A 26,931-nucleotide genomic window follows, 5' to 3' on the forward strand; every position below is an offset into this window, starting at 1 on the left:
TGATCAGAGCAGGAACTGAGAAGGCAAGACTGGCATCCACCAGGCCTGCTTAGCATGGTGGCTGCCAGGGTTTATTTTTTGGTTATTGTTGTTGAATGATCCTTATTTGTAATCTCCTTTTCTGCTTGAGATCCCCTTTTATTTTTCAGAATTGTGGTTTGCATCCTAAGAGAAGCCTGTGAATTCAGAGGCTGGGCCACGGAGGGCCTAATGTTTCTGTCCATAAAAAAATAGCCTGGCCTGGGCCTCTCTCTTGTGTGAATCTGCAATGCCAGTTCCTCTCTATCAGTTTGGTTTTGTTTCTTGTATCTCTGGGAAGGCAGGCAGACAGCACAGTCACCTGTGAATGCAGCCACAATTGGCTTAGCTGCCTCACTGATAAATGTGCCCTGGGTAAGCTACAAAGGGATTATCAGCGTTCCCAGCAGCTAAAGGTGATTTTCAAGAACAGGAAGGATTGCTTCAAACTGTTCTCTTTGAATTTCATTTTAATATTTTGCGTGACAGCACAAAGCTGATGGATATGAACGAATTTAACTCCAATGACCAATGTGGTGCAATCTCTGAAAACATGGAGCCCAATTCTCTATCTTCTTTTGGATTCCATTTTCTCACGGTTGGACATTCTCCGAAAGGTCAGCCAGGAAAAGTCTTTTTGGATGCCACATACTGGGCAGTGGCTCTCAGGCCAGACCACTGGTGTTCATTCATTCCTTCTAGCAATGGGCACAAAGTAAAGGTTAATTCACACCATTTGGCAAGCGCTTGCTTGCCCAGTGAAGTTATACAAACCAATCCATGCTGATTGACTGCAAAGCTACATCTATTTTATTTGGTTTTTCTCAAATAATCCATCTGAACAAAATCAGATCTTGATTAAAGAAAATTAGAGTTTATGGGAAATTATACTGAGAATAACTGAGAGTTGGAATTAAAATTATTAACATACTTTAGGGCATTAATACACATTATGAAGACATTTCATTTTCATTGGGAAGAACTGGAAAGTTCATATGCTAGAAAATATTGTGAAACCCACCTATCTTTAATAGCTTCTTTTAAACAGAGATTCTGAATCCTTCTGTGTTAAAATGTAAGCTGACTTAAAAACTATGATTTCAGTCTCATCTAGGTTCAATGTTACTGAAAGGGGGTGGGATTCATAATAATAGCTACTGTTTATTTATTGCTCTGTGCTAAGTACTTTCTTCACTAGCATTATCTTACTCAATCTTCACAAGAACCTATGAGACAGGAACAATTATTAGCCTTATTTTAGAGAAAAGGGAAATGAAATTCAGGGAAGTGAGGTAACATGGTTAGTCACATAACCAGTTAAGGGCAGAGTTAATATTAGGACTCAGGTCAGTTTCCAAAGCGATTTGTACTTACCCCTGCATTATACCACCTCCACGCAGTATCTGGCTCTGTTCTGTCATGTGTTAGCTCTATGTATAATCTTCTCAGTAAGTCATTTAACCTCTCCAAATTCAGTTTGCTCATCTTTATAATGGAAATAACAGTACCCACCAGACAGGCTTATATGTGAAAGTATGTATAACAATGAAACCCTATATACAACTGGTTATTATTATTATGTTAAAAAAAGATGGTTTCAGCTGAAGCCAACAACAGTTGCCACATAAATCTTTAAAAGCATCATTTTCTTAATGACTTTACATTTTTAACACTCTAAATGACTGCCTGTTCCTAATAGAACAAGTCCAGATCTCTCAGCCTAGAAGGAAGTGTGGCCACTCTTTATCTATTCAACTTATGGCCTAATAGGGACATAACTTTCATAGAACCCAGACGGTTTTTTCACTGTTACCTTTTGTGGTAGGTTGGATAATGGCTGTCCAAAGATGTCTTTATCCTAATCTCCAGAGCTCAGGGAACCTGTGAATATTACTTTACATAATGTAAATACACTTTACATAAGAAAAGGGACTTTGCAGATATGATTAAGTTAAGGTTCTTGCTCTCTCTCTCTCTTTTTTAAAAAGATTTTATTTATTTATCTGACAGAAAGAGAAAGAGAGAAAGAGCACAGCACAGAGGGGAGCAGCAGAGAGAGAGGGAGAAGCAGGCTCCTACACATGGCTCAATCCCAGGACCCTGGGATCATGACCTGAGCTGAAGGCAGACGCTTAACGAACTGAGCCACCCAGGCACCTCTCAATTAAGGTTCTTGAGATGAATGGATAATCCTGGATTTTCTGCACTGGCCTAGTGATATAATCATAAGGGTTGTTATAGGAGGGAGGCAGGTGGATCACTGCCAGTGGCAGGAGATGTGACAGCAGAATCAAGAAGGTGGAGTGATGCAAGGAAGGGGCCAAGAGACAAGGAATTCAGGTGGCCTCAGGAGCTGAAAAAGGCAAGAAAATACGTTCTTCCCTGAAGCTTGTAGAAGCAACACAGCTTTGCTGGCACCTTGATTTTATGGACTTTTGACCTTGACAACTATAAGAATAAACGTGTTACTGTTTTACACTGCTAGGTTTGTGGTAACTTATTATAGAAACAATAGGAAATTAACTCACTTTTTACACCACGATTATTCCTTCTGCTGCCCAGGCTTTTACCCTCACCTGAAATATCCTTTTCTTTCTCCCTCTACTTTTCTAAAACTTATTTCATGCTTAAGTCCCATCTAAAACCTAAGGCAGATAAATTGTTTACCACAAAATCAACTGACCACCTGACCACAGTTTGAATGTATTGTGCATTAATTCATTGATTCCTCAAATATTTAGTCAACACCTACCAGGTGCTAAAGACATACGCCTTCAAGAAGCTCTTGGTCTAGAAAAGGAGGCAAAAGTAACTCACTGATCCAGAAATGAGAAAGGTGGCTAGGGGAGACTATGTATGTGGAGGGGGACCTGACCTCTATCGAGTGGGCACAGAAGGCTTCATGGACAAGATGGCAATTGGGAGGAGTTTAGAAGCTTTAGATCTCTAATTGTTCAGGTTTCCAAGATTAGCATTTCCAAAAGGATTGGAGAAGAATAGTAGAATGGTTAAGAGTATGGTCAAAGGTTAGCACATCTGATTTCAGAACTGAACTCTGACACTTATCTGGTCAGTTTCTCCATTCATAAAATAGAAATGGTGGTAATATTACTACCTACTCCAGCAGATGTAACCCATTTATAATAATGCCAGTTACATATTAAGCATTAAGTGTTTATTAATTGTTTATTATTATTTAAATTCCTCAAGGGTGGGTACTGCTGTCATATTGGTCTCCTTTTGCATTTATACAGTGTTAGAAATGTAAACATGGTCTTTGAGAGCAGGTCTATCTATCTAACATTGTCTATCATCTATCTATAATTTTAAATGCAGTTTTATATACTTGCATGGCAACACGATGCTTGGCACATAGCAGATACTTTATGAATCCAAACTGACTTGAAATGAAACACCAGAAAAATCTCATTTGTAGTTTCACAGTTAAATAGTAATGTTTATTTTCTTGCTCCCTTCATGTAATCACCTTCTAGGTGTTTGGATTGGAACAGTCATCATTTTTATAACGAACTTCACGCTTAAGGTATTGCATAGTGGAAGAGATGGGATTACCTTAAAGCTAAAGGCAGATTTATTGTGAAGCTAATAAAGTGCAAGTCCTGCATGGGCCCCTTCACCGGCCTTGTACCTAATTTTGTATTTGTAGTATTGTATACTTTTTTTTCCTCAAACATAGTCCCTAGTCCCTATATTATATATGCTTCATGCCCCACAATATGTAAGTTTTTCCCTGTGTAGGAGCTAAACATGTGAACTCTGAAGCTAGACTGCCTGAATTCAGAACTGGCTCTGCCATTGACTAGCTATATGGTCTTTCTGGCTTTCTTATTTGGAAAATGGAGTTGATAATAATGTAATGTTTCCTACTTCATAAGATCATTGAAAGGATCAAGTAAACTAATTTTAGTAAGCATCTAGTAAAAGTTAGCAATATTTTCAGTTATGGAGAACTTTAGGAAGTTTCCAAGGCTGTTAAGGTAAGAATAGCAGTTTTGAGAGTAGATTACAGTAGAAGCTTCATAAGGGCAGGAACCTTCTTGTCTTTTCACCTCTCTATTCCCAGAACCTTAAAAAGTCAATGCATATTGAATTATTAATCACTATGCCAGGTTGCTTCACTTATTACACAGTACTTCATGGTTTTTATTTTTTTTCTGTCATATCTCTCCAAGTAGATTGTGATAATCATAGCTTACAATTATATAATACTATGTAGAATTATTCATTCTTCCAGTAAATACTTATGGCATGTGGTAGGTACACAATAAAATATTTATTGAATTGAATCATGACTAACCTGTTCAAATGCAAAGAATTCAGATCTAGTCTTTTCTAACTTTTTTTTTTTTTTTTTTTGTAAAATCTACACCGCAAGTTTTTTTTTTTTTTTTTTTTTTACACGGCAAGTTTAAGGCGCATTTTCGCATGGTGAAATATACGCTAACTATATAAATAGATGAATCAATACATTGAATACAGAGAGACAGCATTGTTGTCCTCTCTGTCATTGGGTTATTGATCATCTACTTTGCATAAGCACCTGCTCTCTAGGGTATAGCGCAGGTGGGCTCAGAAGGGAAAGACAGGACACATAGTAGTACAGTAGAAAGGCATTGATTTAGTAATCAGGGAACCTTGACTGTACTCAGTTTGTCCTCTGTATCCAGTTCCATGACCTTGGGCAAATCACTTAACCTCTCTGAGACTCACTTTGCTCATCTATAAAAAGGCCTTAGTTATATTAGCATGAGCTACTTTATAAGATTGTTGTATTTAATCATGTATTTTGTGTAAAAGTACTTTGTATTTTGTGTCTAAGACTACTGTATAAAATAAGGAATATTTGAAAAAGGAATGAAAAGAGCCAAAGACCATATACAAAACGGGTGGAAGAGAAAGTTATTCAAAAGGAAAATTCTAGATATAGAAAATAGGCAAAGCAAATCGTGTGTGTGTATAAATAAAGTATATGTGGCAAGAAGAAAAACAATCATAAAATAAAATAAATATTTAAAAAAAAGAACTACCCTGGGGTGCCTGGCTGGCTCAGGCTGTAAAACATGCGACTCTTTTTTTTTTTTTTTCAGTTTTATACCTTTATTTGACAATCAGCGATTCGTTCTCATCCACATTAACAGTCCGTAGATTTTTGAAAGTGATGACAAGTACGTAGGTAACCAGCGTGTAGAGCTTGTTTGGTGACTCTTCATCCTTGTTACGTTTTCTGGACAACTGCGCACGGATACGGTATGGAACATCCCTTATTCCTTTGGCCCAGACAGCCTTGTTGAGCCTAGTGTCAATGCGCACATCTGGAGTTCCCATCTCCTTCATGGCAAATTTCCGGTCTCTTTGAGTGCCCGAGGGGCATGCTTCTTGAAACCCACTTCATGGATACGCTTGTGAATATTGATGGTGTATTCTCTGGTCACTACCTCCTTGGTGGCAGAACGGCCCTTCTTCTTCTTGCTACCCTTCTTTGCGGGAGCCATTCTGTCGGGCCCTAGTTGGAAAGCAAACATGCGACTCTTGATCTCTCAGGGTTGTGAGTTCAAGCCCCGTATTGGGCATAGAGATTACTTTTCAAAAAACTACCACAGGTGTTTACTAAATGAATTACTAATTCTTTTTTTAAAATTTTATTTATTCATGAGAGACACACACAGAGAGACAGAGAGACAAAGAGAGAGAGGCAGAGACAGAGGCAGAGGGAGAAGCAGGCTCTTCTCAGGAAGCCCAATGTGAGACTCCATCCCTGTACCGGGGAATCATGCTCTGAGCCAAAGGCAGGCACTCAACCGCTGAGCCACCTAGGTATCCCTAAATGAATTAATAATTCTATGTAGAATTCTAAGGAGATAAGGCAGAAAACCTAAGGAGATAAGGCAGAAAAATAAAAGCATAATGAGGAGTTTAAAATAATGTGTCATAAGTAAAAAGTTTGGCATGATGGTTAAAGATACAAAATATATTTCTTCAAAATATATTCTAAATTTGACCATTTTTCACCACCCTCCACTATCTTTTACTTGTACTATTGTAAAGTATTTCTAACAGATCTTTTTTGTTTCTACTCTTGCCCACCCCCTACAGTTTTATTTTTCACACAATGAATAGCATGATCTTTCAAAAATGCATATTTACATCACTCCCTTACTTCAAATCATCTGTTGGCTTCTCATTTTATATATAATAAAACTCAAGCATCTTATGACGGTTTATGAAGGCCTGTGTAATCTGGCCCCTGCCTACTTCTTTCCAACCTAGTCTTTTACCACACTCCCCCTTGGTCACTATGTTCCAACCACATTGGCCTTGCTGTTCTCAATGGATGAAACTTTTTCCTGCCTTGGGGCCTTTACACTTTCTCTTTTTTTCTGCCTATTCTGCTCTTTCCCTAAATATTTGCATGGCTTTCTTCTTGTCATTCAAGGCACAGCTCAAGTGTCCCCTCTATATTTAGCAATTCCCTGGCCATCTAAGATTGCCTCCTCAAACCCTTATTTTACCTCTCTCTGAAAATTGTAGAATTCATTTGTTAATTTACATGTCTATTATAATTGTTTCCTGTTTCCCCTTGAAAAATAAAACCATCAGAAGGGTGATAACCTTATTTTGTCTTTATTCCAGATTCTGTTTTTCTAGTCTTCATTATAAAGTTCTCTTTTCTCTTTCTTTTAGGATTTTTACTTACCACTTTCTTCATTCCCATTTTCATATACCTTATCATACCCAACTTCTCCCATTTAGGAAGGTTAAATCAGTTTTGGAATTCATAGGGCCCTGCTGTCCTAGTCATTTTAAAAGAACAGTGTGTTTTCATACAGAGGACTCACATTCCAAAGTTCCCTGGCTCATTCACAAAACCATTGAAATAACAAATATTTTTGCCAAAATTATACATGCCATAATAATTGGCTCATTCACTTCTTAGAATTCTGTGAAACATTGCCCCATAACAGACAGTGTTGCTTTGCCATGTGGGGTGTGTGTGTGTGCATGTATGTGTTTGTGTGTATACTCATTTAAGAATGTGTGTACGAATTGACACTATTCTTGGAAAGAGGCATATGCACTTACAGCACACTCACCTTTCATCATGCCCCACATTGTCGTATTTATTTTATCCTAAATAACTGGAATGAAAATGTTTATTTTTATCTTAAACGAAAGAGGCTGCATCTCCTTGGCATAGCCCTTACTAAGTCCTGCCCATTTGCCTGCTTGCCACTGATTGGCAAGGCTACATCTTGGGTTCTGGGTTTAGCTATTCTCTCTCTGTTGCAATCCATTTTTCTCCTCTGTTGCCTAATATAACATAATGTGCAGAAAATCCCTGGCACTATTTCCTGGGTATATATTTTGATTTTTTCAGACTTTTCAGGTCTATTGAGCATTCTCATCCCTTCTCTATGCTCCTGTAACTTCATGTATATGCCATACTTAACACATTGCTTTTCCTCAGTTTTGCAGGTCTCATATCCTAGCCTTTACCTACCACTGCCTAGCTTAGAATGGGCTGTCAGTTATGTTTGTCAAACAAATGTGTTGTGACTATTTTTTTAATTTTCCTTTTGAGATTTTGATCATTTGGTTTGAGCATCCACATTTCTACAGGTATAATCAAGTGTAAAGGGAATATGTGTTAGTCTGACTTTCAGAGAGAAGACTCTCCCCACAAGACAGATGTCTCTGACTATGCAGTGCAGCTTGCCCATGTAAACCTCTTGCATTGTTTGGAGATTCTATCCCACGCCAAGAATCTAACCACCCACAAGCAGGCACATTGCTGTCCAAACAGATGGACAAGGGAGATAGGCAGGCCAAAGCCCATGGATGAATATGAAATAAATCAGTGCAGAGAAGCCAAGAGTGTTGGAAATGAATGCTAGTCCTTGCCATGCAGTTTCCAACATAGGGATGGACCGGTGTGGTTGAGGTTTTGACATGAGCTGCAAACAAAGGAAAAGGTAAAAGTGTGACAGAGAGAATAATGAGGTGAATATTTTAGCAGGTGTATGAAAGGGCCCAAGAACATGAGTTGTCTGAAATGTTCAAGTCGCCTTAGCAGGGGGAGTTCATATTATCTTCAGCTAGGTCAGTTCTGAGAATCCAAATTTGTCCAATCACCCACCAACAGTCACTTAGTCATTCAGTCAACAGATATTTATTGAGCATCTAACATGTTCCAGACTCTGGTAGGTAGTAGGTAGGTAGGTAAACATCCAGGAACAAAATTCACATAGTGTCTTTCCAGTAAGAATGTACATTCCATAATTAATTACATAATTAGTTATTAATTACAGTTTTAAGTGCTATGAAGGAGAAGTACAAGGAACTAAGATGGTATATAATGGAGGCTCTTAGTGTGGAGGATCTGGAAAGATGTCTCTGAGGAAGTGATACTTAGGTTGAAATCTGAAGAATGTATGGAAGTTGAAGAGGGAGAGGGGTGTGGTGGGGCAGAGAACAGAACATTCTTGAGATAATAATATCCATCTTATAATGTGTCTTTGAAGTGGTAATTAGCTGTTCAAACTCTTTAGAAGGAGAATTCATTCCCTCCAGAGGCAACACTTGGATTGCTGTCAGTAAGGTCTTTATTTTGAACCAAAATCTGTCTTCTGAAGTACCTGACATTTGGTCTTATATTTATTTCTTGGGACCTTGTAGAACAAGCCAACTGCTTCTTGGAATAGCGTGTTTTTTGTTTGTTTGTTTGTTTGTTTGTTTGTTTTTTTAGATTTTATTTATTTATTCATGAGAGACACACAGGGAGAGGCAGTGACATAGGCAGAAATAGAAGTAGGCTCACTGCAGGGGCCCTGATGTGGGACTGGATCCCAGGACCCCAGGTATCATGACCTGAGCCAAAGGCAGATGCTCAACCACTGAGCCACCCAGACAACTCCAAGCAGTGGTGTTCTTTAAGCCTTCTCTCCTACAGAAAAGTTATGTAACTTCTATAAGCTTCAGATATTTTTTTCATCTATAATTTGAGCTGGTTAACAGTATCTACCTCACAGAATTCGTGTGAAGATTACACAAAAGAATCTGTATGAAGTGCTTGGTTTGATGCCTGGAACATACTGTTAGCCAAGTGCTCAATAAATGTCAACTATCATCATGATTGTTATTATACAAAAGTCTTGTGTACCTGTCTTTATCATTGGGTTGTAATCTTTTTAAGGGTTTGAACTATGGAGAGAGCATGGGTTTTAGAATCAGGCAAATTTCAAAGTCTGCCTCTAATATGTACTACCCATAGGTATGTAACCAATTATTGTAAAAATGTATTTTTTTGAAGATTGTAAAAATGATATCTGTCATTATTGCTCAAAATTATTGCAAGGAATAAAAGAGATAATCTGAGTAAAGATACCAGCACAATACTTTGCATTTAGTAATTAGTGTGCAATTAATGTGTACTTCCTTTTCTTTTTATGGTCCCACAGTGATTTCCTTAGAACATAGTTGCTTACTTGTGCATTTATAATTCAACACCCACTGACTTCCAAAAAGCATTGGGCCTATTATGTAGTAGCTAATAAATATTTGTGAATGAATTAAATGGGCAAATGAATGAAATTTGCCTTCTTAACAGCCTTTCTCATATGGGAACAAATGAAGATTTTCCCAGCAAAAAGCAGAAGCTCAGTGTCTTATAGATGAAGACTGGGAAGATTGCAGAAGACCCATCCAGGTACTGAGGCTGGTCTTCTGGGGCCAGGAACCCTGCTCATGCCTCAAGCTACCTGTAATAAAAAGTCCTATGTCTGCCACCTGTCTCAGAGATCTGTCCTGAGGATTAATGAGATAACTTCTGAAGAGCCTTGCGAAGCCTTTGGAAGGAAATTACAGGTTAAAATCTCATTCCACAGAATTTGGCTACTGAGAATATTACTGAATAATAAATCTGTGTTCGGGTTGTAGTAGATAGCTTTAAAAATTATTATTTTGAGGGACACCTGCGTGGCTCAGAGGTTTAGCACCTGCCTTTGGCCTAGGGTCTGATCCTGGAGTCCCGGGATCAAGTCCTGCGTCAGACTCCCTGCATGGATCCTGCTTCTTTCTCTGCCTGTGTCTCTGCTTCTCTCTCTCTCTGTCTCTCATAAATAAAATTTTAAAAAAATTATTATCTTGTTATGGGCACCTGGCTGGCTCAGTCGGTAGAACATATGACTCTTGATCTCAGGGTTGTGGGTTTGAGCCCCACATTGCATGTAGAGATCACTAAAAAGAATAAAATCTTAAAATAGTTATTTTTGGATATTCTTTACAGCCACTTTTAGACACTGAATTAGCCTGCGGGACACATTCTTTCTCAGGTCCTCACACTTTTAACAGTCACTCTAGAACAGTCTCAAAGACCCTTAAGGATTGTCTGTTATCACCTTGGTCTTTGTTAAAAATACAATTTCCTGGGCTACAACTTCAGAACTACAGATTTGCAAGACTCCAGGAAGCACCATTTATATGCAATACAATGTGAATGGTGCCCCCTGGTGTTGTTCAATGTGGTAGCAATGCTTACCTGAGACTAATTGAATGGGGATTTTTACATTTTTAACAAGCAGTTCAGGCACATTAGCATTGAGAACCACTGTCAACATTCAAAAGAGTGTGATTGTTGTTTCCTTTATAGGTTGGAGGGATGGGAGGTTCCTACAGGAGAAGGGAACAGCTGAGTGATAATGAGCTCTTCACACTTTCACCCTATATCTGAGTAGTAATAAACAAATTAGGAAAATAATAACTAACATTTATTAAGTAAATTTACTGATGTCAGGCAAGGGAAAGGCACTTTATAGGCATCTCATTTCATCCTTACAATAACATCTTGAGGTTCTTATTATCTCCACATTATAAATGAGTTCAGAGAAAAATGAAGTTCAGAGAAAATAGTTCTGGTATATAATAAGTTTTCAAGAATGTTAACTATTTTTAAAAGATTTTATTTTTAAGTAATCTATACACCCAACACAGAGCTCAAATTTACAACCTTGAGGTCAAGAGTCGCATGCTCTAATGACTGAGCCCACTGAGCACCCTATGAAATGTTAACTATTATTATAAATGTATCTGTGAAAATACTTCTTAAAATGTAAACCCACTGCTTTAACATCCAGATAAGAGCAGCAGCATTGATGATAAATGCTGATGGGAAATGGGCAGTAGGATAGACTTAGGTGGGCAGGGTCTGAGGGTGACAGTTACCTATGGAAAGGAGAGTAATGAGGTGAGTAGGAGTTGAATAAAAACTTGTTTTATCCAGTCGACCTTTTCTTTTTTCGCAAGAGTAGAAGAGGAAACTTCATTCTTATTATCTCATGCAAAACTGCAGGTTTTATAGTGTTTGTCTATATGGGATAAGTAGTAAATTTTGGGTTAGCCTATTATTGTACTTCTTTCAGAAAATCTATTCTAGTAAACTCACAAGTGAACTCTCAGAACATAATCTATTCATAAATGTGAACTATGACAGGGCATATCCTACATGAGCCCTTTGCATTGTGCACATTTAAGCAGAGGCTAGGGCGGCCTGGGTGGCTCAGCAGTTTAGCGCAGCCTTCAGCCCAGGGACTGATCCTGGAGACCCGGGATCCAGTCCCACGTCAGGCTCCCTGCATGGAGCCTGCTTCTCCCTCTGCCTGTGTCTCTGCCTCTGTCTCTCTTTCTGTGTGTCTCATAAACAAACAAACAAACAAACAAATAAAATCTTAAAAAACAAAAACAAAAACCGGAGGCTTTGAATACTCAGAGTGGGCAGGAGTGGGGTTGGGCGGGGGGCGGGGGGAGAATATTTAGAGAATTAGAGTTTCATTTAGAATTCCATTATGGCAGAGATCACCAGCAGTCTTTTAAAATTTTATCCTCTTCTTCCTGGATCCAGAGCTTGACGATATTTTTGGGTTTCTCTTGCAGTTAGATATGGATGGCCATGTGATGTGGAATTTGAGAGGAAGTGACATATATCACTTTCAAATTTGGCCTACAAACCCTTCCACTCATGCCCCTTATGCCCTTCCGACTTCTGGCTGACTGGAGTTATGATGCCCAGGGCAACCTTGGAAGCCAGGTGTTGAAGTTGGCAAAGCTGTTATCCTTGAAAGGTTATGGAGCAAGCCACCTCTGACCTGAATTCCTTCCCTGGGCTGTTATGTGAGAAAGGATAAACTTTCTTTAAAAAAACAACAACAACAACATCCTCTGTATTTAAGGGATCTATCTGTTACTGCAACTTAGTTTTATCTAATAAATACATCGGTGGAGACATTATCTTTAATCTTTGTCTAACCCTATGCTTTTGTTTGTAGAAAAGATTCTATGAATATATTGTGATTTTCCCCCCTAATTAAGTAAAAGATTTTTAAAAATGTTTTATTTATTCATGAGAGACACACACAGAGAGAGAGAGGCAGAGGGAGAAGCAGGCTCCATGCAGGGAGCCTGATGCAGGACTTGATCCCGGGACTCCAGGATCATGCCCTCAGCTGAAGGCAGGCACTAAACCCCTGAGCCACCCAGGGATCCCCAGTAAAAGATCTTTTAAGTAGATCTTTAACCAATGGGAATGCTTACTGGGAATAAATAGCTTTAAAAAAAAAGAAGTGGAATTTTATGAATAAAGAAAGATTGGTCTTCTTTTTCACAGTTTCACTACAAGTAAAATACTCAATTTAAATCAATGCCATTGCCTCAGGTTGATGTTTAATATGGGGGAAAAAAAGAACCAAATTAATTGTAAATACATTTTCAATTTGTGATTGTCATTTGTAACTAAGTATGCCTTACTTTTCTATCAACAAAATAATTGAGTACTAAATGCCAGGCTAGGGGCTGAAGAAATATCGTGAATATGGAGTTTATTCAAGATTGTGTATATCAGGGGTGCTTGGGTTACTCAGTCTGTTAAGTGTCTAACTCTTGGTTTCAGCTCACGTCTTGATGTCAGCTTCTAGAGATTCATTTTTTTTATAAATTAATTTTTATTGGTGTTCAATTTACCAATATACAGAAAAACACCCAGTGTTCATCCCGTCAAGTGTCTGCCTCAGTGCCCGTCACCCATTCCCCCCCACCCCCCGCCTCCTCCCCTTCCACCGCCCCTAGTTCGTTTCCCAGAGTTAGGAGTCTTTATGTTCTGTCTCCCTGATATTTCCCACACATTTCTTTTCCCTTCCTTTATATTCCCTTTGACTATTATTTATATTCCCCAAATGAATGAGAACATACACTGTTTTTCCTTCTCTGATTGACTTACTTCACTCAGCATAATACCCTCCAGTTTCATCCACGTTGAAGCAAATGGTGAGTATTTGTCGTTTCTAATGGCTGAGTAATATTCCATTGTATACATAAACCACATCTTCTTTATCCATTCATCTTTCGATGGACACCGAGGCTCCTTCCACAGTTTGGCTATTGTGGCCATTGCTGCTAGAAACATCGGGGTGCAGGTGTCTCGGCGTTTCATTGCATCTGAATCTTTGGGGTAAATCCCCAACAGTGCAATTGCTGGGTCGTAGGGCAGATGTATTTTTAACTCTTTGAGGAACCTCCACACAGTTTTCCAGAGTGGCTGCACCAGTTCACATTCCCACCAACAGTGCAGGAGGGTTCCCCTTTCTCCACATCCTCTCCAACATTTGTTGTTTCCTGCCTTGTTAATTTTCCCCATTCTCACTGGTGTGAGGTGGTATCTCATTGTGGTTTTGATTTGTATTTCCCTGATGGCAAGTGATGCAGAGCATTTTCTCATGTGCATGTTGGCCATGTCCATGTCTTCCTCTGTGAGATTTCTCTTCATATCTTTTGCCCATTTCATGATTGGATTGTTTGTTTCTTTGGTGTTGAGTTTAATAAGTTCTTTATAGATTTTGGACACTAGCCCTTTATCTGATATGTCATTTGCAAATATCTTCTCCCATTCAGTAGGTTGTCTTTTAGTTTTGTTGACTGTATCCTTTGCTGTGCTAAAGCTTCTTATCTTGATGAAGTCCCAATAGGTCATTTTTGCTTTTGTTTCTTTTGCCTTTGTGGATGTATCTTGCAAGAAGTTACTGTGGCCAAGTTCAAAAAGGGTGTTGCCTGTGTTCTCCTCAAGGATTTTGATGGAATCTTGTCTCACATTTAAATCTCTCATCCATTTTGAGTTTATCTTTGTGTATGGTGAAAGAGAGTGGTCCAGTTTCATTCTTCTGCATGTGGATGTCCAATTTTCCCAACACCATTTATTGAAGAGACTGTCTTTCTTCCAATGGATAGTCTTTCTTCCTTTATCGAATATTAGTTGACCATACATTTCAGGGTCCACTTCTGGGTTCTCTATTCTGTTCCATTGATCTATATGTCTGTTTTTGTGCCAGTACCACACTGTCTTGATGACCACAGCTTTGTAGAACAACCTGAAATCTGGCATTGTGATGCCCCCAGCTATGGTTTTCTTTTTTAAAATTCCCCTGGCTATTCGGGGTCTTTTCTGATTCCACACAAATCTTAAAATAATTTGTTCTAACTCTCTGAAGAAAGTCCATGGTATTTTGATAGGGATTGCATTAAACGTGTAAATTGCCCTGGGTAACATTGACATTTTTACAATATTAATTCTGCCAATCCATGAGCATGGAATATTTTTCCATCTCTTTGTGTCTTCCTCAATTTTTTTCAGAAGTGTTCTATAGTTTTTAGGGTATAGATCCTTTACCTCTTTGGTTAGGTTTATTCCTAGGTATCTTATGATTTTGGGTGCAATTGTAAATGGGATTGACTCCTTAATTTCTCTTTCTTCAATCTCATTGTTAGTGTATAGAAATGCCATTGATTTCTGGGCATTGATTTTGTATCCTGCTACGCTACCAAATTGCTGTATGAGTTCTAGCAATCTTGGGGTGGAGGCTTTTGGGTTTTCTATGTAGAGTATCATGTCATCGGCAAAGAGGGAGAGTTTGACTTCTTCTTTGCCAATTTGAATGCCTGTAATGTCTTTTTGTTGTCTGATTGCTGAGGCGAGGACTTCCAGTACTATGTTGAATAGCAGTGGTGAGAGTGGACATCCCTGTCTTGTTCCTGATCTTAGGGGAAAGGCTCCCAGTGCTTCCCCATTGAGAATGATATTTGCTGTGGGCTTTTCGTAGATGGCTTTTAAGATGTCGAGGAAAGTTCCCTCTATCCCAACACTCTGAAGTGTTTTGATCAGGAATGGATGCTGTATTTTGTCAAATGCTTTCTCTGCATCTAATGAGAGGATCATATGGTTCTTGGTTTTTCTCTTGCTGATATGATGAATCACATTGATGGTTTTACGAGTGTTGAACCAGCCTTGTGTCCCAGGGATAAATCCTACTTGGTCGTGGTGAATAATTTTCTTAATGTGTTGTTGGATCCTATTGGCTAGTTTCTTGTTGAGAATTTTTGCATCCATGTTCATCAGGGATATTGGTCTGTAATTCTCCTTTTTGGTGGGGTCTTTGTCTGGTTTCGGAATTAAGGTGATGCTGGCCTCATAGAACGAATTTGGAAGTACTCCATCTCTTTCTATCTTTCCAAACAGCTTTAGTAGAATAGGTATGATTTCTTCTTTAAACGTTTGATAGAATTCCCCTGGGAAGCCATCTGGCCCTGGACTCTTGTGTCTTGGGAGGTTTTTGATGACTGCTTCAATTTCCTCCCTGGTTATTGGCTTGTTCAGGTTTTCTATTTCTTCCTGCTCCAGTTTTGGTAGTTTGTGGCTTTCCAGGAATGCGTCCATTTCTTCTAGATTGCCTAATTTATTGGCGTAGAGCTGTTCATAATATGTTTTTAAAATCGTTTGTATTTCCTTGGTGTTGGTAGTGATCTCTCCTTTCTCATTCATGATTTTATTAATTTGAGTCTTCTCTCTCTTTTTAATAAGGTTGGCTAATGGTTTATCTATCTTATTAATTCTTTCAAAGAACCAACTCCTGGTTCTGTTGATCTGTTCCACAGTTCTTTTGGTCTCGATTTCATTTAGTTCTGCTCGAATTTTAATTAACTGTCTTCTTCTTCTGGGGGTGGGGTCTATTTGCTGCTTTTTCTCTATTTCCTTTATGTGTAAGGTGAGCTTTTGTATTTGAGTTCTTTCCAGTTTTTGAATGGATGCTTGTATTGCGATGTATTTCCCCCTCAGGACTGCTTTTGCTGCCTCCCAAAGATTTTGAACGGTTGTATCTTCATTCTCATTAGTTTCCATGAATCTTTTTAATTCTTCCTTAATTTCCTGGTTGACCTTTTTTCATCTTTTAGCAGGAAGGTCCTTAACCTCCACGTGTTTGTGGTCCTTCCAAACTTCTTGTTGTGATTAAGTTCTAATTTCAAGGCATTATGGTCTGAGAATATACAGGGCACTATCCCGATCTTTTGGTATCGGTTCAGACCCGATTTGTGACCCAGTATGTGGTCTATTCTGGAGAAAGTTCCATGTGCACTTGAGAAGAATGTGTATTCAGTTGAGTTTGGATGTAAAGTTCTGTAGATATCTGTGAAATCCATCTGGTCCAGTGTATCATTTAAAGCTCTCGTTTCTTTGGAGATGTTGTGCTTAGAAGACCTATCGAGGGTAGAAAGAGCTAGATTGAAGTCACCAAGTATAAGTGTATTATTATCAAAGTATTTCTTCAGTTTGGTTATTAATTGGTTTAAATATTTGGCAGCTCCCACATTCGGGGCATATATATTGAGGATTGTTAAGTCCTCTTGTTGGATAGATCCTTTGAGTATGAGATAGTGTCCCTCTTCATCTCTCACTATAGTCTTCGGGGTAAATTTTAATTTATCTGATATGAGGATGGCTACCCCTGCTTTCTTTTGAGGACCATTTGAATGGTAAATGGTTCTCCAACCTTTTATTTTCAGGTTGTAGGTGTCCTGTCTAAAATGAGTCTCTTGTAGACAGCAAATAGATGGGTCCTGCTTTTTTATCCAGTCTGAAACCCTGCGCCTTTTGATGGGGTCATTAAGCCTGTTCACGTTCAGAGTTACTATTGACAGATATGAGTTTAGTGTCATCATGATATCTATTCAGTCCTTGTTTTTTGTGGATTGTTCCACTGAACTTCTTCTTAAAGGGGAATTTTAAGAGTCCCCCTTAAAATTTCTTGCAGAGCTGGTTTGGAGGTCACATATTCTTTCAGTTCCTGCCTGTCTTGGAAGCTCTTTATCTCTCCTTCCATTTTGAATGAGAGCCTTGCTGGATAAAGTATTCTTGGTTGCATGTTCTTCTCATTTAGGACCCTGAATATATCCTGCCAGCCCTTTCTGGCCTTCCAGGTGTCTGTGGAGAGGTCTGCTGTTACCCTAATACTTCTTCCCATAAAAGTCAGGGATTTCTTGTCTCTTGCTGCTTTAAGGATCTTCTCTTTATCTTTGGAATTTGCAAGCTTCACTATTAAATGTCGAGGTGTTGAACGGTTTTTATTGATTTTAGGGGGGGGAATCTCTCTATTTCCTGGATCTGAATGCCTGTTTCCCTTCCCAGATTCGGAAAGTTTTCAGCTAGGATTTGTTCAAATACATAATCTGGCCCTCTGTCCCTTTCGGCGCCCTTGGGAATCCCAATTAAACATAGGTTTTTCTTCCTCAGGCTGTCATTTATTTCCCTTAATCTATCCTCATGGTCTTTTAATTGTCTGTCTCTTTTTTCCTCAGTTTCCCTCTTTGCCATCAACTTATCTTCTATGTCACTCACTCGTTCTTCCACCTCGTTAAGCCTCGCTGTTAGGACTTCTAGCTTGGATTGCATCTCATTTAATTGATTTTTAATTTCTGCCTGATTGGATCTAAATTCTGCAGTCATGAAGTCTCTTGAGTCCTTTATGGTTCTTTCTAGAGCCACCAGTAGCTGTATAATAGTGCTTCTGAATTGGCTTTCTGACATTGAATTGTAATCCAGATTTTGTAGCTCTGTGGGAGAGAGGACTGTTTCTGATTCTTTTTTTTGAGGTGAGGTTTTCCTTCTAGTCATTTTGCTCAGTGCAGAGTGGCCAAATCAAGTTGTATTGGGAAAAGGAGAAAAAGAGAGAAAAGGAAAGAAAAGAGAAAAAGAAAAAAGAGAAAGAAGGAAAAAAAGGGAAAAAAGAAGAAAAAGAGAAAGAAAAAGAAAGGAGAAAAAAGGGGGGTGGGGTGGGGAAGCAATCAGAAATCAAAAAGAAAGAAAGAAAAAAAAACACAAAACAGAACAAGAAAAAACAAAAACAAAAAATAAACACGTGGGAGTATCTTCTGATTCTGTACACTTTAAGTCCCTTGACTTCCTCTGGAATTGGTCCGTCTCGCTGGTCTTCTGGGGGAGGGGCCTGCTGTGCTGATTCTCAGGTGTTAGCACTTGGGGGAGCTGCTCTGCCCCTGTCTGGTGCTGGGCTTAGTGGGGGTTGTTTACCCCGTGAAGCCCCAGGATGAACAGCCACAGTAGCTATGGCAGCTCTGGAAACCTGGATTCAGCCCCCGCAGTAGCTCCGGGGCTCTCCGTCTGCAGGGCCTAGCGGCTCCGGGGCGGGGCCGCTGATCTGCTCAGCTCGGGGCAGTAGCGTCCTTGCTGTCCTGGGCCCTCCCGGCCTCTGCCTGTCCTCGGGGGAGGCCAGATCCTGGGCTGTGTCCCGGCGCCCTGTGCTCCGGGGCCTGCGCTGTTGATTCGTGCTCCCGCCCCGCAGCCCCCTCCGCGGAGCCTCCGCCTGAGCCCCTCCGAGCTGCTCTCCCGCAGCCGCGCAGCCCCCTCTGCACGGAGCCTCTTCCTCTGCCCGAGCTGCCGCCGCCGAGCTGCTCCCAGAGCCGCGCAGCCCCCTCCGAGCCCGAGCCCCTCCGAGCTGCTCCGGGTCCTGCCGAGCGCGCTGCAGCCCTTAGGGAGCTCGGTGCACTCTCCTGCGCGAGCCCCAGGTGTTTGTTAGTGTCCCAGGGAGCCCGAGGGCATCCCCGCCCTCCTGGGTCCTGCTCTAACTCCCTGCGCCCCCCCCCCGCCCCCCGGGAAGGTCGGTGCAGCTCCTGCTCCTCCGGGACGGGGCTCTCCTGTCCTGGGGACACTCGCCCTGGCCTCAGCCCGGCTCCTCGCGGGGCCCCTCCCCCTTGGAGGCCTTTTGTGTCTTTATTTCTTTTTCCCCGTCTTCCTACCTTGATAGAAGCACGAACTCTTCTCACTGTAGCGTTCCAGCTGTTCTCTCTAAATCTCAGGCCGAATTCGTAGATTTTCAGGATGATTTGAAGGTTATCTAGGTAATTTGTTGGGGACAGGTGATTTGGGGACCCTGCTCTTCCGCCATCTTGCCCCTCCTCCTCCGCTTCTAGAGATTCAAATATGAATAAGATATTCTCTTAAGAAGTTGAGGAGCGCATGCTCTGGTAAATAAGCATAATGACTTTATAAATGTTTCACTTTTAAAAAGAGAGAGGTTTTCTTGTTTTTAACCAGCAATGACTATTTGCCCATCCAGTAGCTTTATAGCAACTATTAGGGTGCTGACAGGTAATTAATTCAGAGAAGCAAGGATTCTGGTCTTGTTCATTGCTAAGTAATGTTTGTTGTCTATTGAGTGATGGAAGGGAGGACTAAATGGGTCATCTAGTCCAGTAAAGCATCTGATACTTATAACTCCTTCAGAACATCCCTGTGAATGATACTTCAGTCTGTTTGAATATATCTGGAGAAGGAAACATTTTCACCTCTGAAACACACCCAACTTTGAACACATCTTATGTTAAAAGGTTATTTGTAAAAAATGAGATACAAAATGATAATGGATTATTTTTAAGGAAAAGATGATAGAGTCCAATCATTTTTAGTCCTTGCAATATTATCACTAATAAATGCTTCCTAAGTGCTATTCTAGGTATTGTGATCTGGACTATGGCAGAAGAAGCAGGTGATTACATATTTCTTTCAAAGAGATTGTAGTCAAGTTAGAGAGAAAAGCAAGATATGTACCTCAGGCATGCTTCTGCCATAAGATATTTGCGTTTGCTGTTTCCTCTGCCTGAAATCCTCTTCGCTCAGATATAGCACGGCCTACCTCCTCACCTCTTCGGGTGATATCCTTAAGTGTAAGCCTTTGCTAACTACCCTATTTAAAATTGCACCATCTCCCCTAACAACCCAGTATTCTTTATTTCCTGTGCCTTATTTTTTTCCATAGCACTTATTATTTAGTGTATCATAAATATTTAAAATTTTTTTCTTCATTATCTGTCTTCTTCCATTATTAGAATGTAAGCTTCATGAAGATAAGAATTTTTGCTTGCTTTGGTAATTGTTGGCAAATAGTAGTACTCAATAAATATTTTTTGAGTATTGTAGAATGAATATGTACATGGACATACAAACATAATTTAAAGATGTATATAATTACTGCCAAATGAATAGTATAAATAATATATGCTCCGCTGAGTAAGTGTAATTCCCCTCTATCTCATCAAGTATTAGTTCATTCCCAAGATGATTCTCAGACCTTAAAAAAAGTCTTAATTTTATTGTATAACAGTATGTTATTTTTATTACCATTTTGACAAAAATACTTTTGTTTTTATTAAAAATATTTTCATATTATGACAGGGTACATATGCATTGCTGATAATTTGGAAGCATGGAAAGTTACAAAGAAGAAAATACATATGATCTATAACTTCAGTATTCAGATACAACTACCCTTAACATTTTTTTTTTTTACCCTTAACATTTTAATGTAGTTACTTTTAGTCTTTTTTCTAGGCATGTATTTAGTTTTTACAAAAAATAATTATACTATATGTATTTTGTATCTTGCTTTTTAAAAAGATTATTCTTTTGAATAGTTGCATCATATTCTACTACTTAAAAGTCTCATAACATTATATGATTTTTAAAATTTTTGGATATTTGGGTTTCTAACAGTTTATAGTATAAATAATGCTGTGATGAAGATCTTTTTTTTTTATAAATTAATTTTTATTGGTGTTCAATTTACCAACATACAGAAAAACACCCAGTGCTCATCCCGTCAAGTGTCCGCCTCAGTGCCCGTCACCCATTCCCCCCCACCCCCCGCCCTCCACCCTTTCCACCACCCCTAGTTCTGTGATGAAGATCTTTATAAGTAAGTACTTTCTGACTCTGAATATTTTTTTAAGGTAAATTTCCAAATTTATTGGCTAAAAGGTCTGAGCTTTTTGTTTGCTTTTGCTTTTTACTATGAAAAGTTTCAAAACAAAAAAGAGTAGTATAACAAACTTCTATTTTTAATTACTTAGGTTATATAGTTATTAACATTTGACGTATTTGCTTCATCTATTTTTAAAAATAATTTTTAAAGTCTTTAATGGATTAAGGACCTTTTAAGGGTTGTTTAAAAATCATAACCATATTACAATGATCACATTATAAAAATAAGTAGTAACTCCTTATTATCATGTTTGGCCTTTTTAAAAAATATTTTATTTCTAAGCAATCTATACACGCAACGTGGGGCTCAAACTCACAACCCTGAGATCAAGAGTCTCACACTTCACTGACTGAGCCAGCCAGGTGCCCCCTGTTTGTTATATTCAAGTGTCTTAACTTTTAATACTTTCTCTCTTTTTTTCCCCTTTTGCCATTTATTTGTTGAAGAAATGGAGAACTGGTCACAAAGACTTTGCTATACTCTTGTTTTGTCTGATTGCATTCTCATGGAATTATTTAATATATTCTCCAATTCATTGTATTTTCTATAACTTCAGAGCAATGGTTCTCAGACTTAAGCATGCATCAGAAATATCTGGAGGGCTTGTTAAACCCTTGCTGGGTCTTACTCCCAGAATTTCTCAATCAGTAAATCTGGGGGCACATGAGAATTTGCAATTCTATCATGTTTCCAGATGCTGTTGCTGCTGCTGCTGCTGCTGCTGATCCAGATAATACATTTTGAGACTCACAGCTTTAGAAAGATTAGATCCCTTTAAAAAAAATCATTGAATTCATAACTTAAAAAAATATGCATATGTATATATTCAGTAATGTATAACAGGGTGACTATACTTAATAATATTTTATAGTACATTTGTTTTGGAGAGGGAGAGTGTTTGCACATGCGAGTAGGCTGAGGTGGGTGGGGTGGAAACAGAGGGAAAGGGAGAGAATCTTAAGTAGGCTCCACACCCAACAGAGTCCCATGTGAAGCTCAATCTCACGACCCTGAGGTCATGACCTGAGCCAAGATCAAAAGTTGGACACTTAACCAACTGAGCTATCCAGGTGCCCCATTATTTTACTGTATATTTGAAAATTGCTAAGGGAGTACATTTTAAAGTTTTCATTTGAAATAAAAAATGTAGCTATGTGTAGTGATGGATGTTAACTAGACTCATTGTGATAATCATTTCAGAATATATATAAATATCAAATCGTTATGTTGTACGCCTGAAACGAATCTAATGATATATGTCAATTATAGATACAAAAACATATATAGTAAAATATTTTCTTAAGGAAATATGTATTTGTTTTGCTATTAAGATTCATTCTTTTCCTCCTTCAATTTTTATATTTTGAAAAATTTTAGTCTTATAGAAAAGTTGAAAGATCTTGGAACTTTTTATTGTTTTATTTTTAAAAAAATATTTTATTTATCTATTCATGAGAGACACAGGGAGAGAGAGAGAGAGAGGCAGAAACACAGGCAGAGGGAGAAGCAGGCTCCATGCAGGGAGCCTGATGTGGGACTCAATCCCTGGTCTCCAGGATCAGGCCCTGGGCGGAAGGCGGCGCCAAACCACTGAACAACCCGGGCTGCCCGATCTTGGAACTTTTTAAAAAAAGATTTTATTTATTTGAGAGAGAGCTAGCAAGAGAGAGAGAGCACAGGCAGGGGAGAAGCAGGTTCATGAGCTGGGAGCCATGTATGGGGCTTTATCTCAGGACCCTGGGATCATGACCTGAGCTGAAGGCAGACACTTACCCAACTGAGCCACCCAGGCACCCTAGATCTTGGAACTTTTAAAAGGTTTTGCTTTCCATAAAGGCATTAATGTAAGCAATGTGTAAGTTTGTTCATTTTACCTCATTCTGTTCCAAAATGAGTGTTAACAATGAAACAAATATTGATTCATCTGATGGATAAGGAAAAAAAGATTTCTTACTGTATTTTATTTATTAAAGATTTTATTTATTTTTTCATGAGAAACACACAGAGAAAGAGGCAGAGACACAGGCAGAGGGAGAAGCAGGCTCCATGCAGGGAGCCCAACGTGGGACTCGATCCCGGCTCCCCAGGATCATGCCCTGGGCTGAAGGTGATGCTAAACCGCTGAGCCACCTGGGCTGCCCCCTTATTACATTTTAAACATAGCTCTTCTTTCTCATATTTGAAACAGATTTTTTTTCTAATTTATTGATTTGTTTTTCTCCAGATTATTAAATTTTTCCTTTTTAAAAATTTGTCATCAAATCTTTGGACTTGTTTCTTCCATTAATCTGAAGAAGTCTTCCCAATTTATTCACTTATACTTTTTTCTAATTTTTACCAGTCTCTTTGTTTATTGTTGTAGCTAACCGTGGTATTCAAATGGAATTTATGTGTGTGTTCTAGGAGAATTCTTCTTTGAAGAACTTGTGGAATTCTTCTTTGAAGAACTTTGAATAACTTGTGGATTACACTAGAATTTTGGGAGGAGCCCTTTCTTCAATTCCTGATTTACTACTGGAGAGACAGGACAATATACATCAGATAACTTATCTATGAACCATAGAAACATTTGAAAAAGTAATGCAGACAATACACTGAAGAATAATTTGTCACAAGTAATTTCAGGCAGTCAAAAAACTAGGAGAGTATATGAATCATTACCTAAGAACTGTGAGGGGCAGGCATTTGAATCTAGTCGGTGGCTATTATTGAACAAGCTGTTCAATGAGATACAAATTTTATGCCAAGAGAGGCAAGTCTACAGAACAAATCACTCTGGTTTGTATCCTGGCTTCTGTAATATAGGTAACTTTTTCCATTGATCTTTGTGTTCTCAGTTTTTGCATCCTTTTCATACTGTCTTTAATCCTTAACTCTTGGTTGTACTAAATCATAGTATCTATAAGTGTGAAAAGTTTGGCTTCTGCAATTTACGTGAACTGCTGGGATTGTAAATAAAGCTGTAACATGGCACCGGTTGAAATAAAAATCTGCCATTTTTTGGGCTTCAGTGATTTGAAAGCTTGCATAGATTTTAAATATCTGAAGTCTTGGGGTACCAGGCTGACTCAGTCCAGAGAGCATGAGACTCTTGACGTTGGCGGTTGTAAGTCCAAGTGCCACACTGGGGGTAAAGTTTACTTCAAAAAACCCTGAGGTCTTGATTTCTAGTTGACAAATGAAAATGGAACTTTATTTAATAAAACTGCTTTTAACTATTAGGTAGTCTCTAGGAAAAATGTTGAAAGATCTCTTTCCCAAGATCTTTGCGTTCAGGGAAAGAGCATTTGTACTTTGTGTGTTTAGCACTATGGAAACTACTAAGGACCTAGTTACACCTTTCTTATCAATACCCCCAATTCCCAAATAAATATTGAGTCAGCTAAAGGAGAGAGGTAATAACATAATTCATTACACAGTTTTTATGATGCAACTACTGAATATGTTTTACTTTAATTATTACAAATTTCTGAAATATAGTTATTATTTCCATTTTCTTGAGGAAATCAGAGGTTCAGAGAAACTTATAACTTATTCAAAGTCCTATGGCCATCTAGATGGGTAACTGGAATTTAAACTGGGATTTGTTTTTTTTTTTTTAATTTTTTAATTTATTTATGATAGTCACACAGAGAAAGAGAGAGGCAGAGACATAGGCAGAGGGAGAAGCAGGCTCCATGCACCGGGAGCCCAATGTGGGATTTGATCCCGGGTCTCCAGGATCGTGCCCTGGGCCAAAGGCAGGTGCTAAACCGCTGTGCCACCCAGGGATCCCTAAACTGGGATTTGTTGACCAAAATCCAGAGTATATGGTTTCTCTTCCACTCCATTCCACATTTGAACTTTTCTCAATAGGCAAACATCAAAATTCAAATACCTACGAAAACCAGACAAAGGAGGTAGAACAGACCAATTAGGGACTAACATGAACTAGAAAGCTCATGCTTTGGTCAAAGACGGAAGCTGCTAATCAATTTCTGCAAGTCGTTGCTATGTTAAGAATGTAGGTTTAATGTTTCTGGATCTTCTGACTTTTTATTTTTTTATTTTATTTTTTTAATTAAGAATTTTAATTATGTACATAAATAGCAACATGAGAACCAGGAGTTCGAATGCCGGACATTATCTGTAGGTGAAAGGATTTCCGATTAGTCCACTGGTAGTATGGCATCACCCAAGATAACAAAGAAGCCTGGTATAGTTTTTCCTGAAGAGGAAAGCCAATTTACTACATTCAGTACTGACTTCTCTGCCATTTTTCTGTAGAAAATGCATGGAGTTCCCAATGTTTACCTATAACTGATTAAAATGGGCAGAGCATGGAGCATTCTACTTATTTCCAGGTGAATTCTTCACATTTCCTGGCTTTTGAAAGTTCTCCTTCCACAAATCTTCTACGACTATGTATCCTCGTAAACCCCAGTCATATAATTTCTCCCCACTGACCTGGAAAAATACAATGGCTTGTTGTGGATAATCAAGAGAGGCAGCTAGTCCCATGAACCCAGGTGGATACACCAGCTTCTTTATTTTTGACTCTCTAGCCAAAAGAAGTCCAACAATGCCAGCAAAACCAATAACACCAAGTCTTGGAAAAAATCCAGGAGGTGCATTTTGGAGATATTCATAGCTGTCTAACCCCTATTTGTTTGTGAGTACATTTCCTGACACCAACTTGTATATGGCTCACAATAATGTCGGAGATGTGAAATGCTTTCTTCAAGCTGGGTCCTTGGCTCCTCCACATATTTAGATTGACCCTCAGGAACCGAGTAGAGTGAAAGCTCATTAACCTTCACAGAAGTTTTGTGAGGTGAGTCCCTTTTAGGTGACGCATAGACTTTAAAGGTGAGTAGACTCAGGCTGGCTGACCCCACAGACCTCTGAATTACCTTGAACATGTTGCTGGCAGAGGTGGCTCCGGCCCTTCTGACTTTTTAAAAGAAGGCAAAAGCAGCGTTTTTTTAAAGCATTTTTTTTGCATGATTTATTTATTTATTTTATAGAGAGGGAGAAAATGAGCCAGGAGAGGTAGTGGGAGAGGGAAAGAGTCTCGAGCAGACTCTGCACTGAGTGCAGGGGCTCCAGGACATGGGGCTCTATCTCATGACCCTGAGATCACAACCTGAGCCCAAACCAAGAGTCCGCTGCTTAACTGACTTGTGCCACTCAGGCACCCTGGAAACATCATTTTGACTTGAAATCTGTCAATGTTTAGATATTGCAAATTAATAAATTGTTTAATTGTGTGCACAAATAAGACATATCTGTTGGCCGTATTTAATCCTTGATTCATACTTTGCTTTAACTAAGTACTTTCAAGTGTGACAAGGAATTAATTAGAACAGTGTTGTCCACTAGAAATATAATGCCATCTGCATATATAAATTTAAATTTTCTAGTAGCCACATTTAAAAAATAAAAGGTGAAATTAATTTTAATGATATATTATTTATATTATGTATCCCAAATCTTGTTATTTTAATATATAATGAATATAAAATTATTAATGAGATATTTTACTTATGGCACATTTCAATTTTGTCTACCCATATTTCCAGTGCTCTATAGCCACATGTGGCTAGTAGCTACCATACTGAGCAATGTATAGGTATCTATAAATGTTTCCCAGGTAAGATCTGTTTATTTAGGAATTTCTTCTCCACCAAGAAACAATGTCCAACCCTAGCTGTTTTAGAGTTTGTTAAAGGCATTGTTTTTCTTCACCAAATGAAGGGGAATTTCCCAT

At 38.8% G+C, this 26,931-nt stretch overlaps 2 pseudogenes; both read right to left on the reverse strand.

The window, feature by feature from the left end:
* Positions 1–5,163: 5,163 nt before the first annotated feature.
* LOC121500350 lies at positions 5,164–6,800 on the reverse strand (annotated as a pseudogene).
* An 18,634-nt stretch (positions 6,801–25,434) lies between these two features.
* Positions 25,435–26,083, reverse strand: LOC121500349 (annotated as a pseudogene).
* Between the last annotated feature and the right edge of the window lie 848 nt (positions 26,084–26,931).

This window comes from Vulpes lagopus, chromosome 10 (genome assembly GCF_018345385.1).
Source record: "Vulpes lagopus strain Blue_001 chromosome 10, ASM1834538v1, whole genome shotgun sequence".
NCBI classification, from domain to species: domain Eukaryota; kingdom Metazoa; phylum Chordata; class Mammalia; order Carnivora; family Canidae; genus Vulpes; species Vulpes lagopus.